Source organism: Crocodylus siamensis, chromosome 7 (assembly GCF_052110815.1).
Source record: "Crocodylus siamensis isolate JL-2025a chromosome 7, ASM5211081v1, whole genome shotgun sequence".
Taxonomy (NCBI): domain Eukaryota; kingdom Metazoa; phylum Chordata; order Crocodylia; family Crocodylidae; genus Crocodylus; species Crocodylus siamensis.
Window position 1 is genome coordinate 74,677,591 of NC_143401.1, and position 12,668 is coordinate 74,690,258.

General features: G+C 42.8%; 1 long non-coding RNA gene across 1 annotated transcript in view; it reads right to left on the reverse strand.

The window, feature by feature from the left end:
* The window catches only part of LOC149859977 (uncharacterized), a 211,478-nt gene extending 204,321 nt beyond the window's left edge, over positions 1-7,157 (reverse strand). The window contains exon 1 of the long non-coding RNA XR_016443655.1: positions 7,109-7,157. This is a non-coding gene — a long non-coding RNA (uncharacterized LOC149859977). The remainder of the gene's footprint in view (positions 1-7,108) is intronic.
* Between the last annotated feature and the right edge of the window lie 5,511 nt (positions 7,158-12,668).

The window sequence follows — 12,668 nt, forward strand, 5'->3', positions numbered from 1 at the left end:
GGATTTGGTGGTAGGGGTCTGCTACAGACCCCCACATCAAGGGGAAGAAATAGATTTGGGGCTCCTGAGGCAACTCTCAGAGACCATAAAAGCTAAAGAGGCGGTGGTCATGGGGGACCTAAACTACCCGGACATCTGCTGGGAGAAACAGACAGCAAAGTCCCACTGCTCACGCAGGTTTCTAACCTGTGTACAAGACCTCCACCTGACGCAGGAGGTACATGGTCCCACTAGGGGGAATGCCTTACTGGATCTGGTATTGGCAACGGGGGATGACATAGTAGGGGACCTTCAGATCGGTAGCCATCTGGGGGACAGTGATCACCTAAAAGTACAATTCAACATAAGGCGTCGAGTGGGTAAGGTAACTAGTAGGGTGAACGTGCTGGACTTTAGGAAAGCTGATTTCAGGCGATTAGTGAAGGACGCACTGCAGAGTAGTAGTTTTGAAATGATGGGAGCCCAAGAAGGGTGGCTGTGCCTTAAGGAAGCTATCCTTCGAGCACAAAGCGAGACGATCCCCGTGCGAGGTAAAAGAGGGAAAGGGGCCAGGAGGCTTCCCTGGCTGACCAGAGAAATCCAGGGCAGACTAAGGGCCAAAAGGGGAGCACATAAAAAGTGGAAACAGGGAGAGATCACCAAAGAGGAATATACCTCTTCTGCTCGTGCTTGTAGGGAGGCAGTTAGACAGGCCAAAGCTACCATGGAGCTGAGGATGGCAACCCAAGTAAAAGACAATAAGAAATTGTTTTTTAGATATATAGGGAGTAAAAGGAAGGCCCAGGGAGGAATAGGACCCCTGCTAAATGGGCAGAAACAATTGGTGACGGACAGAGGGGACAAGGCTGAACTCCTCAACGAGTTCTTCGCCTCAGTGTTCCTAAGCGAGAGGCATGACAAGTCTCTCACTGGGAGTGTAGGGAGGCAGCAGCAAGGCACCAGACTTCCATGCGTGGACCCTGAGGTGGTGCAGGGTCACTTGGAAGAACTGGATGCCTTTAAGTCGGCAGGCCCGGATGAGCTTCAGGGTACTGAAGGCACTGGCCGACATCATGGCGGGAATATTTGAATGCTCGTGGCGCACGGGTCAAGTCCCGGAGGACTGGAAAAGGGCCAATGTGGTTCCCATTTTCAAGAAGGGGAGGAAGGAGGACCCGGGCAACTATAGGCCAGTTAGTCTCACCTCCATCCTTGGCAAAGTCTTTGAAAAAATCATCAAGGCTCACATTTGTGAGAGCCCGGCAGGACAAATTATGCTGAGGGGAAACCAGCACGGGTTCGTGGCAGGCAGATCGTGCCTGACCAATCTAGTCTCTTTTTATGACCAGGTCACAAAACGCCTCGACGCAGGAGGAGGGGTGGATGTCGTATACTTGGACTTCAGGAAGGCCTTTGATACGGTATCCCACCCCATACTGGTGAACAAGTTAAGGGGCTGTGACTTGGATGACTGCACAGTCCGGTGGGTGGAGAATTGGCTGGAGGGTCGCACCCAGAGAGTCGTGGTGGATGGGTTGGTTTCGACCTGGAAGAGTGTGGGCAGTGGGGTCCTGCAGGGCTCGGTGCTTGGACCGATACTCTTTAATGTCTTCATCAGCGACTTGGACGAGGGGGTGAAATGTACTCTGTCCAAGTTTGCAGATGACACTAAGCTATGGGGCGAAGTGGACACGCCGGAGGGCAGGGAACAGCTGCAAGCAGACCTGGACAGGTTAGACAAGTGGGCAGAAAACAACAGAATGCAGTTCAACAAGGAGAAATGCAAAGTGCTGCATCTAGGGAGGAAAAATGTCCAGCACACCTACAGCCTAGGAAATGACCTGCTGGGTGGCACGGAAGTGGAAAGGGATCTTGGAGTCCTAGTGGACTCCAAGATGAACATGAGTCGGCAGTGTGACGAAACTATCAGAAAAGCCAATGGCACTTTATCGTGCATCAGCAGATGCATGACAAATAGGTCCAAGGAGGTGATACTTCCCCTCTATCGGGCGCTGGTCAGACCGCAGCTGGAGTACTGCGTGCAATTCTGGGCGCCGCACTTCAAGAAGGATGCGGATAACCTGGAGAGGGTCCAGAGAAGGGCCACTCGTATGGTTAAGGGCCTGCAGGCCAAGCCCTACGAGGAGAGATTAGAGAAACTGGACCTTTTCAGCCTCCGCAAGAGAAGGTTGAGAGGCGACCTGGTGGCTGCCTATAAGTTCGTCAGGGGGGCACAGAAGGGAATTGGTGAGTATTTATTCACCAAGGCGCCCCCGGGGGTTACAAGAAATAATGGCCACAAGCTAGAAGAGAGCAGATTTAGATTGGATATTAGGAGGAACTTCTTCACAGTTCGAGTGGCCAAGGTCTGGAACGGGCTCCCAAGGGAGGTGGTGCTCTCCCCTACCCTGGGGGTATTCAAGAGAAGGTTGGATGTGTATCTAGCTGGGGTAATGTAGGCCCAGCACTCTTTCCTGCTTATGCAGGGGGTCGGACTCGATGATCTATTGAGGTCCCTTCCGACCCTAGCGTCTATGAATCTATGATTCACAATAGAGACATCCACCACAACTCTTTGCAAGGTGTACCCATAGGTATTGTGCTCCTTCTTAAATTTGTGCATTCTAGTCTCTTTTCTTGGTCCAATTTCAATGTTTATCTCAGACAAACAGGCAGTGTCAATAGAAAAAGAGGCCCTTAACCTTTGGAGTAATGGGGATGGCACATCATACACATATAAATTATTAGGACTCTGTTTTCAGAATGTGGTATGCATGTAACTTGTGAGTACAGTCAGCAGAAACACCCATATTAATTGGATGCCACTACAGTTTATGTGTACAAACATATATCAGATGTATGAATACCTAACTTATAATGAGTGGATATGGTGGTAAAACTAGCAATCACCTGTCACAGTAGGAACCAAACAATGGCTTATTATGGAACAGAGCGCACATCAAGTGTGAGAAATATTCGTTATATATAGACACAAAAAGGAAGGGTTCACCACCCCCCTCCTGCAACTGTCAGTTTTCCTCAATTGCTCTTTGATCTATTTACTTTTGGGTTGTAAAGCAGAATTAAAACCAAAAGGAGATGGTGTGAAACTTGGAAAATCAAAGCAAGCAAGATCAAAAGTAATTCACAACAGAAAGAATCAAAAAACTTTTAAAATTAATGACGCAATGCAGCTTGAATGTCACACTTCAGGGTGTTTTCTCCACTGTGAACAGAATTCTCATAACATTAACTCACTGAGAGTAGAATATATTTAACATTATATGTAAGTACGTACAGCACAGATTCCATTATTTTAAGTTGTCCAATAACAGTACAACTTCCTAGTGCTTTTCAGTTTTGACTACATACTAATAATGTCTATATAAGGTATAACTAAGAGTTTCAAGGCAGTGGAAGGGTGTGATCCAGGACATTTTAAATGGTGACATATTACTATAACTCACAAATAATACTGATTTGAAATTCTCAACAAATTTTTTTTGTCCTCATAACTAAGCAGCATTGTCAGAAACTCTATTTCATCTGACCTCAGAATGTAAAGGAAGTGCAAAGAAGGTACTTTTTTTTTTAAATAGAGAAAGGACAACTCAGGCCTTGTGTACGTAGGTGCAACTCTTGCAGTAAACTGGTTTAAACCAGAAATGACCAGGACTAAATATTAAGTAGACCTGGACTTAATCAAACTCTAAGCTTTAATTACTTCTGAACTTCAGGCAAATCCAATTCCTGATCTCGTTGTTGTTACTTTGGCCACTGTCCAACATTTGTTCATTTCCACCTGCTGTTCTACTTGCAGTATACAATGAGAATGTAGGAAAGAGGCAGGAAGAAAGAGAATAGAAGACCTAGTGAGTTCCTTATAAAGGAAATTAAACTGATACAAGCTTTCTAATGTGAGATGGGAAGAACACTAAACTGGAAGCATAGGGAAGAAAAGAAAGATGAGAACAGAAAAATAAATGAAATGGTAAATGGGAAAAGGTAGACTGCAACATCAAAAAGATGATAGGAAGGAGAACACTATCTGAAGCTGTCCCAGGCAATATGCATAGGGTTACTTTATGGATCTAAAAAAATATATTCAAAAGAACAGAAATTTATTCAAATGAAATCTTTTGTTTTTCAGTACCTGCCTTTGCAGGTACTTTGAGAACTTTCAAAAACATTAGTAAAATAAAGCTGAGAAGTAAGGGGTTCTTTACTTTGTGCTTAGACAGGCACCTACTTAGTAGACCTATTACAATGAAAATCCCCCAGCAAGTTTTCCCCCGAAACAGAACATCCAACACCATCCCATTTGCAGCTGATTTTACCTAAATACAGACTTGAACAGTCAGAGCCAGGTCACAATACTGTGGCCCATCATAACAAGTCAATTGTGTAATAGAGAGCTAGGCTGTGCTGCCACACCTGTGCTGCAGGATCCACTACACACTCTCCTTCAGAGGAGATTTTACCAGAGACAGTGATGCAAGATTATGACCTCTTTGTGCCACCTCTGTGGCATGAAAGTGCTATCAACTGGCTGGAGAATGTGTCTGTCTGCCTAAGCTGTCCTATCCCATCAAGGGTAACACATCTATTTTCTAAACAGCCATTGAAGTCCATAGGATTACTTGTCTGAGTGGCTGATCAATATAAGGGCCACAACCTAGGCCTCAGAGGCATACCATCTTTAAAAGGAATATCAGTGTATTCAGCTTCAACAGAGTAAAAGACAGACATTCCCATCAAAGTCAATTAGACTCTTCTCTCAAACAAGGTGAACAGACTTGGTCTTCTGTCAGAATGGGATGTGTCTGAAACATCAAAGATTTTGACCTTGGATCAGATATGCTCTATGGTCTTACAGAACCACAAGGAAATAACTGAGAGTCTGTACATATCAGAACCTATCAGTAGCAGGTTCGAATACTGAACTAAGACCCAAAAAATGGAAGAAGAAGAATATGTAAACAGTTTTTTGTTGACCTTAGAAGTATTAATAGTTCATCTATATCTTTCTCTCCATGCTGAACAGGAACACTTTTATACATATAATCCCAATTTTTACTGTGATGTGTATCAGAAGAGTCAATGTTTTATTCAAATACATCTATCCATATTTAAATTACTATTGCAAGCAGAGAAAGCTTACATAAACTGTTGAAAAGTTAAATGTATTTTATTGCACTAAATAGACTTTTTCTGTTCAGAATGACATTCTATTTATATGTGAAATGAAGCACAAAAGTAATAGTCATAGCTGAATTTCTTGCAGGCAAAAGTTTGATGGATACCTTTAAAATAAATTGATTCAATGGTTTTAGACACATTATGGAATACAAGGACAAGTCTTTAAAAAATGAAATGCTTCTGAAGGCAAATTTGCAATGCATTATATAGAAAAAAAAATCAAGAGAAAACATTACAGGTTATTTTCCATTTTGTTGTGTTATTTTAAAGAACTGAAAAAAAATGATATATTATCCCTAAATATTATTTTTGTATGAAAGAAGAAAGCATTTCAAATAAACTTCGGAGACATATTACACAACTTGATTTTCAGAATAAGGGCTATCATAAAACATTATCGTGGAATCTGTACTTGAAATTATCTGTAAGTGGTTAACAGCAAAGAATGATTCCATTAATCAAAGAGTACAATCCCATGTTTGCTGCAATGTCACCAGCACTAACAATGATATAATGAAACAGAAGGAATGAAATTAAAAAATACATTTTTTTTGTTTGCACAAATGCCCATTGAAGTCAAGAGATTGGCACCAGTAAGTTCTATGCAAACTGGTTGCTTAAAGTTGTCTTCTAAATACCTGTTGCAGCTCTCCGTCTGGTGTGTCTTTGAAAAGCGCCCCTCCATGTTTCATAAGCATAAACAATATGAACGTGACATCACAGAGGAGCTTGTGCAAAGATCAGCACTGTGAATTTTGAGTTATAGGGATGCTTCACAGGGTCATGATAAAATGAATCACTTCAATATCACAGTTATACTCACAACTGACAGAGAAACAGAAGAGAACAGTTTGGATAATATGCGCTAAGTTTACACCAGGGGTGGGCAAAATACGGCCTGCGAGCTGGATGCAGCACTCGAGATTATTGTATCTGGCCCACAGCCGCCTCCACAGTGCTCCACATGGGGCTGAGCCTTGACCTCTCCCACCCAGAGCAGCCCTCATCACCATCCCACCCCACACTCGCCGGTGGCACCACTCAGGCCCTGGCCAGTGTGCACAGCCGCCTGGTGCTGCTGCTCCCACCATTGCTGCAGCTGCCCAGGTACTGCTTAACTCCCCCTGCCTCCACAGCAGCTCCTCCTCCACCACTCCAAGCAGCAGGTACTGCATGGAAGTGGTGGCAGCTATGGGGAGGCATGGCAAGCACCATATGCCCAGCCAGGTGGGCAGGGGATGGGGGGGGCCGGAGGGGGAAGCTGCAGTTGGGCAGCTCCCCCCAGTCCACCTATCCAGTGCAATGAGCAGCCACCTGTAGGTGGACAAGTGGGTAAAAGGTAGCCAGAGGCTGGAGCTAGAGCTGGAGTCCCACATACTGGACCAGGAGCTGCCCAGTTGCAGCTTCCCCCCAGCCTGGTTGCCATGTGTCCCCTGCCCACCCCTTCACCTGTGGCCAGCTCCTGGGACCTAGCACATGGGTAGCCCCCCCAACACATACCCAACCCCCTCAATAATATTAACCAATATACAATAGTACAATATATAACCAATAGAGCTTTTATGCAATAAACTGTTAAAAACTATTAAAAACACACTGTTAAAAAAAAAACATAAATCAGGACAAAAATTATTTTTGAATAAAATTAAAATATATGCTATAGTACATATTTCATATTTATATATATGTTTTATCCAAAATTTGTTAAAATAATATCTTCTGAAAGATATTATGTATGTAACCCTCAACCACTCACCAAAACTTGTTAAGTGGCCCATCAGCCAAAATAATTGCCCACCCCAGGTTAGATTCTGAGCTCCCCCAGCAAAGTCATAATTCAAAACTGTAGCCATTCCATTTCTTTGGCAGTTGGCAAGTAAAAAGTTAGTTCCCACTTCTTCCAAAAAACAGCATATTTTAGATGAGGTACCTCAGTTCTTCCTATCTTGTGCCCGTTTATGATGGTTTCTAGCATGTCTAAAAAACAAAAACACAGAAAGGAAATTTTTTTGATGTTAAAACCCCAGATAGCAAGCAATCTTCATGTTATCCTACATTTTCAAAGTGTACTTTTGCCATCAGTGGACTCCTCCACATAAACTGAAATGTACATTTTAGTATACTTCACAAGTGTAAAGCACAGAAACTCGTAGCCTAAATATGAATGTACAATTTATTCCAGAGAAGGAAGTCTTAAATTCCTGAAGGAAATGTAAAGGCATCCTGATTTTTTAATGATAGTCATAATGATCTTAAATTTATATAGCCCCACTCACACAGATGGTGCAAAAAAGCACTACATGAACTTTATTAACTACACAACTTACATATAGCAATCATGTCTCCCACTGCTTCATTTATAGTCATCTCTGGTGTGAAATACAGCAACAGTTTAATGGCACACAAAAATACTACACATCCCATTAGAAGAGTAACTCTGCAGCTGGAACTAAAGAGGAATTTATGAAGGCAGACTGTAATTAGAGAAGTTGGAATGTGGTCAGGACATTGGGCGTTACACCCTACTCTTGGGAATAGTGCCTTGATGCTTAATGAATGTAAATAGTCTGGTCCTTCATTGTTTGTCTCATTTCCAGCAGCAGCATGCCCTTAACACAGTTCTTGGAAACTGAATAATGACAACTCAGGCCTCTGAGCCAAAAGGCCTTCCTTATAGGTCTCCCCTCCAACCTACCTAACATTTGTGAAATCTGATGCAATTACATTTAAACACTTGAGGCCCATATTTTTTCAATTACGATCAGATTTTGTGAGCACGTGTGATGTTAAGTTTTGCATAATTTGAATGTCATTCACCTCACAAAAGTGGTAAATGACAGTTTAATAGTGATTTTAGAAGTGTGTTCAACAGTTCATGAAGAATTATGTCTTCAGAACATGATAACTATCATCAAAAGACACTATTGATATAAAACCTTGTAAAATGGAAGCCAGAATAAGCTTCTGGTTTTTTTTTAATGCAAATACTTACAACAGTCTCTTTTTATATAATCTGCTGAAATTTAAGAGGTTAGTCTGGTGAAATGCTGGTTTGTCTTTATTAATTTATTTTTAATGGGAAAGTACCACATTTTGTAGCCCGTAGCATTTGTTTTGTTTAACAAAGACTGTCCATGAAGATATTCATGTGGGATCTAGAATCATTTTAGGAGCTTTTGCCTGAATAAGGAAATAATCAGATGCTACCATTCGGAGGGAATCAAAGGTGAACAATTTATTTGGTGATATTATAAAATTAAACTGAGACCCTTTGTCAGGCCAGTGTAACTTAACTATTTTGCTGCTCCATAGCTTCATTTAAAAACTTGCAGTATAACTAATGATAATTCCCAGCAACTGAGGACATCCTCTCTAACCAGTGACACTTCCTCTCCTTAGATCTCTGTCTTTTTAGACCTAGTGGATGTTTCAGTTTTGGTGATGTGTGATATATGCATGGTCCCAAATATAATGCAATATGTACTACATTATATTATAGCTACCAATCATCTTGACATTTACTAAGTGTTTCATACAAGTGCATAAGCAATTACTGTGCGACTCGCTGACTCTAAGGTCACATTGTTAAGCATTATGTCAGTTTTATGGCAAAGAATAAAGTAAGCTCTTTTTTTACTGCCATGTGCATTTATGGGTCTTTTTGCTACCCTCCTGTTTATTGTCTGTATTTCTTGTTTATACACCGCATGTGGGATGTTATTCCAAGTGTGAATTATACCCACTTCATGTTTACTACAGCAGATAATTCTCATCCCTTATGACCTGTTTATTTCATATATAGCTATATGAATTGCAACTCCTTTTTTCTTTTTTTATCTTATAGGCCACTGTTTGTACAATGTACCTTATATAATTTACTGCTAAGTAACCAAAGACATCAGCTATTCAACTGACAGAACAGAATAAATGCTCAGATGTGGCATTAAATATGATTACATAGCTTTCATACTGCAGAGCCTTTGTTATCACAAGGATTTCAGTCCAGACTATTGACTGATGTCAATGATGATTGATTCTGCTTATCTTTTGCCCCATTCTGTGGGGCATGGAGGTTGCCACCCACAGAGTTGTATATGCCAGCCCACCCACAACCCTCCATCTGGAACAACCTCCAGGGGCAAATTAGTGCCCAGCAGGCCCTATTGGCCCAAATCCTAAATCTTCCAGTGAGAATTCATATTACATTGTTTATATGTGAAATGCTCTATGGCAGGAAAAGATGAATTTTGACAAGAACCAACGAGTTTTTCAGCAACTTAAAAAGAAAAAAGTAAATAAATCAGTTTTCTGAATCATTGCGCAAACCTCTGGTTTAGGATTAATATTTGCTTCATCAAAGCCCAAAGCTTACTGAATTCAAAGAAACTGTCTTCATCATCATCGAAGGGCTTTATTTAAACCCAGAGAATATAGCAGAAAAATATAAATCTTGAAAGTACTTGTAATATACAATAATTTATGTAAATTAATGCATTTACATTTAAATGAATGCATATCAATCCAAGTCAAGCTCTCTCAGGCTTTAATGTATGGAATTTGCCTTGCAACTGGGCCATTGTATTTCTCATTTATTACATACAATAATGCAAAACTTTTTATTGGTACTTCTATGAGAGATTTACCAATAGAACTGTCTAAAAAAAAGGAAAACTATTCAAGCAACCTACTTTAGAAATACCAAGATGTACCTCGTTAGCATGTTTTAGTAGGTTCTTCCATAAGGTGAAGTACAGATGAAAAATAAACACAAATAACTATCTGTAATATATAAAAATCCTACTTCCTTTCAGATGCAGAAATCTGAGCATGGGCTACTTGAGTTGAGGTCTTTAAAAATTACCAGAGAAAACTGTCCCTTATCTTGAAAAAATATCATAGGTCCTTTTTTTAAAAGATAGGTTTTATTGAAATAGACATTCATGACATATAACTCTACTGGAATATATCTAATCTTAACAGGGCAATAACAATCAGTTACTGTATTTGACCTTGCTTAGAAGATCAAAATGATATCCTGAGGCAGGGGCAGGCAATTATTTCGGGCAGAGGGCTGCTTACTGGGTTTTGGTAACCAGCCCTCCTTTGGTTCTGATTTACATGTGTTGGTGTAGTATACATAAAGGTGATTGCACAATAGTTTAAAATGAAGTCTTACTTTTGTATACTGTGGGGGGAATGGAGGGTGGGCATACGTTTGTGGGGGGATTTAGTTGTGTGGGTATGTGGGAGAGGTGTGGGTGTGTGGGTGAGGGAGCATGTAAGTGTGTGTGGATATGTGAGGTATGGGTGGGTATGGGGTTTGTGGGGGCCTGTGGGTGGGTGAGGGGGTGTAGGTATGAGGGTTTGTGTGTATGGCAGTGTGAGAGGGGGTGTCTTAGTATCTCTGTACGGTGGGGGGCTTATGGGACTCACCCTATGAACACACACACTCTCCCTCTCCCTCCTGCATTGCGTGCGTGCACACACAGACACACAGGCACACACACACCGTGCTTCACTCACTATACACTCTCACTCCTTCTGTCATTTCTCTCTCTGTCTTCCCCGTGCTCATTGCACAGATGGACACACACACCCCACTCCTGCTTCTGACCCTGGGGTACCAGCACGATCCCATGCTCCCACAGTCCAGTGATACAGCTGGGGGGCACATGGTGCTGCAGCAGCCACATGCAAGGAAAGCAGCTGCAGACAGAGTCTTTGGTGGATGCAGGGCCAGGCTGGCCTGGCCTTTCTCCTAACTCCTGCTGGCTTCTCGTAGGTCCCACTGCCCTTATCTCCTATCAGCTTTGACATCAGCCAGGAAAAGATAAATATTAATTTTCTAAACTTCTTAGGGGCTCCATGTATCTAGCCCACAGGCTGTATTTTTCCCACCCCTCTCCTCAGACATACTTTACTCATTAAAAAACAGCCTCTGCAGTAATTATTTTAATGCTATTGCAAGGCAGAGTTGCGGGGAGGGGAGGGAAGGAAGGGAGGTTGGCAAAGTGATTTATTTAATGGAATCTATGCCCATGGAAGTCAAGGCTGTGATGTTCTTTAAAGATGGTCAAAGAAGCTTATAATGAATGTTTCATAGATTTCATAGACATTAGGGCTGGAAGGGACCTCGGGAGATCATCGAGTCCAGCCCCCTGCCCAAAGGGCAGGAAGTCAGCTGGGGTCATAGGATCCCACCAAAATGAGCATCCAATTTACTCTTGAAGGTGTTCAATGTAGGTGCTTGAACCACCTCCGCTGGCAGACTGTTCCAGACCTTGGGGGCTCGGACAGTAAAGAAATTCTTCCTTATGTCCAGCCTGAAATGGTCTTGCAGGAGTTTGTGACCATTCGACCTCATCATCCCTTGGGGCGCTCTGGTGAACAAACGTTCCCCCAGATCCTGGTGGTCACCCCTGATAAACTTATAGGTGGCCATCAGATCACCCCTGAGCCTGTGCTTTTCCAGGCTAAAGAGTCCCATGGCTCTCAGCCTGTCATCGTAAGATCTGTTTTCCTGACTTCTGATCATGCGCGTGGCTCTCCTCTGGACTCTCTCAAGCTTCTCCACATCCTTTTTGAATTGTGGAGCCCAAAACTGGACGCAGTACTCCAGCTGCGGCCTCACCAAGGCCGAGTACAAGGGGAAATGACATCCCAGGATTTGCTCAAGAAGCATCTATGGATGCAAGCCAGCGTTTTGGTCGCTTTACTACCCACAGCATCACAATGCAGGCTCATGTTCATCTTGTGGTCAATGATGACCCCCAAGTCTCTTTCTTCTGTAGTGCTATCCAACGTAGCACTGCCGAGCCTATAAGGATGCTGCAGGTTTTTCCTCCCAAGGTGGAGAACCTTGCATTATTCGGTGTTAAACACCATAAGGTTCTCATCCGCCCATTTGCTGAGCTTGTCCAGGTCAGCCTGGATCACCCGCCTGTCCTCTGGCGTGGATGCTTTGCCCCAAAGTTTGGTGTCATCGGCAAACTTGGCCAGGCCACTCCTGACTCCAATGTCCACATCATTAATGAAGATGTTGAACAGGATGGGTCCCAGGACAGAGCCTTGAGGGACCCCACTGGTCACAGGGCACCATGATGAGTGACTGCCATCAATCACAACCCTCTGGGTCTGACCACGGAGCCAATTTCCCAGCCAGCAGATCGTGGTGGAGCCAAGGCCACAACTGGGCAGTTTGGCCAAGAGGTGATCATGGGATACCAGATCAAAAGCTTTTTTGAAGTCAAGATATATGACATCAATCTCTTCTCCCTTGTCCAGGTGATAGGTCACCTGGTCATAGAAGAAAATGAGATTGGTCAAACAAGACCTACCCATAACAAACCCATGCTGGCTATCCCTTAGAATGTTAGCCTGGTCCAGTCCCTCAAGGATGGCCTCCTTAATAAACTTTTCTAAGATCTTCCCCAGGATAGAAGTCAGGCTAATGGGCCTGTAGTTAGCCAGATCCACTCTTCTCCCTTTCT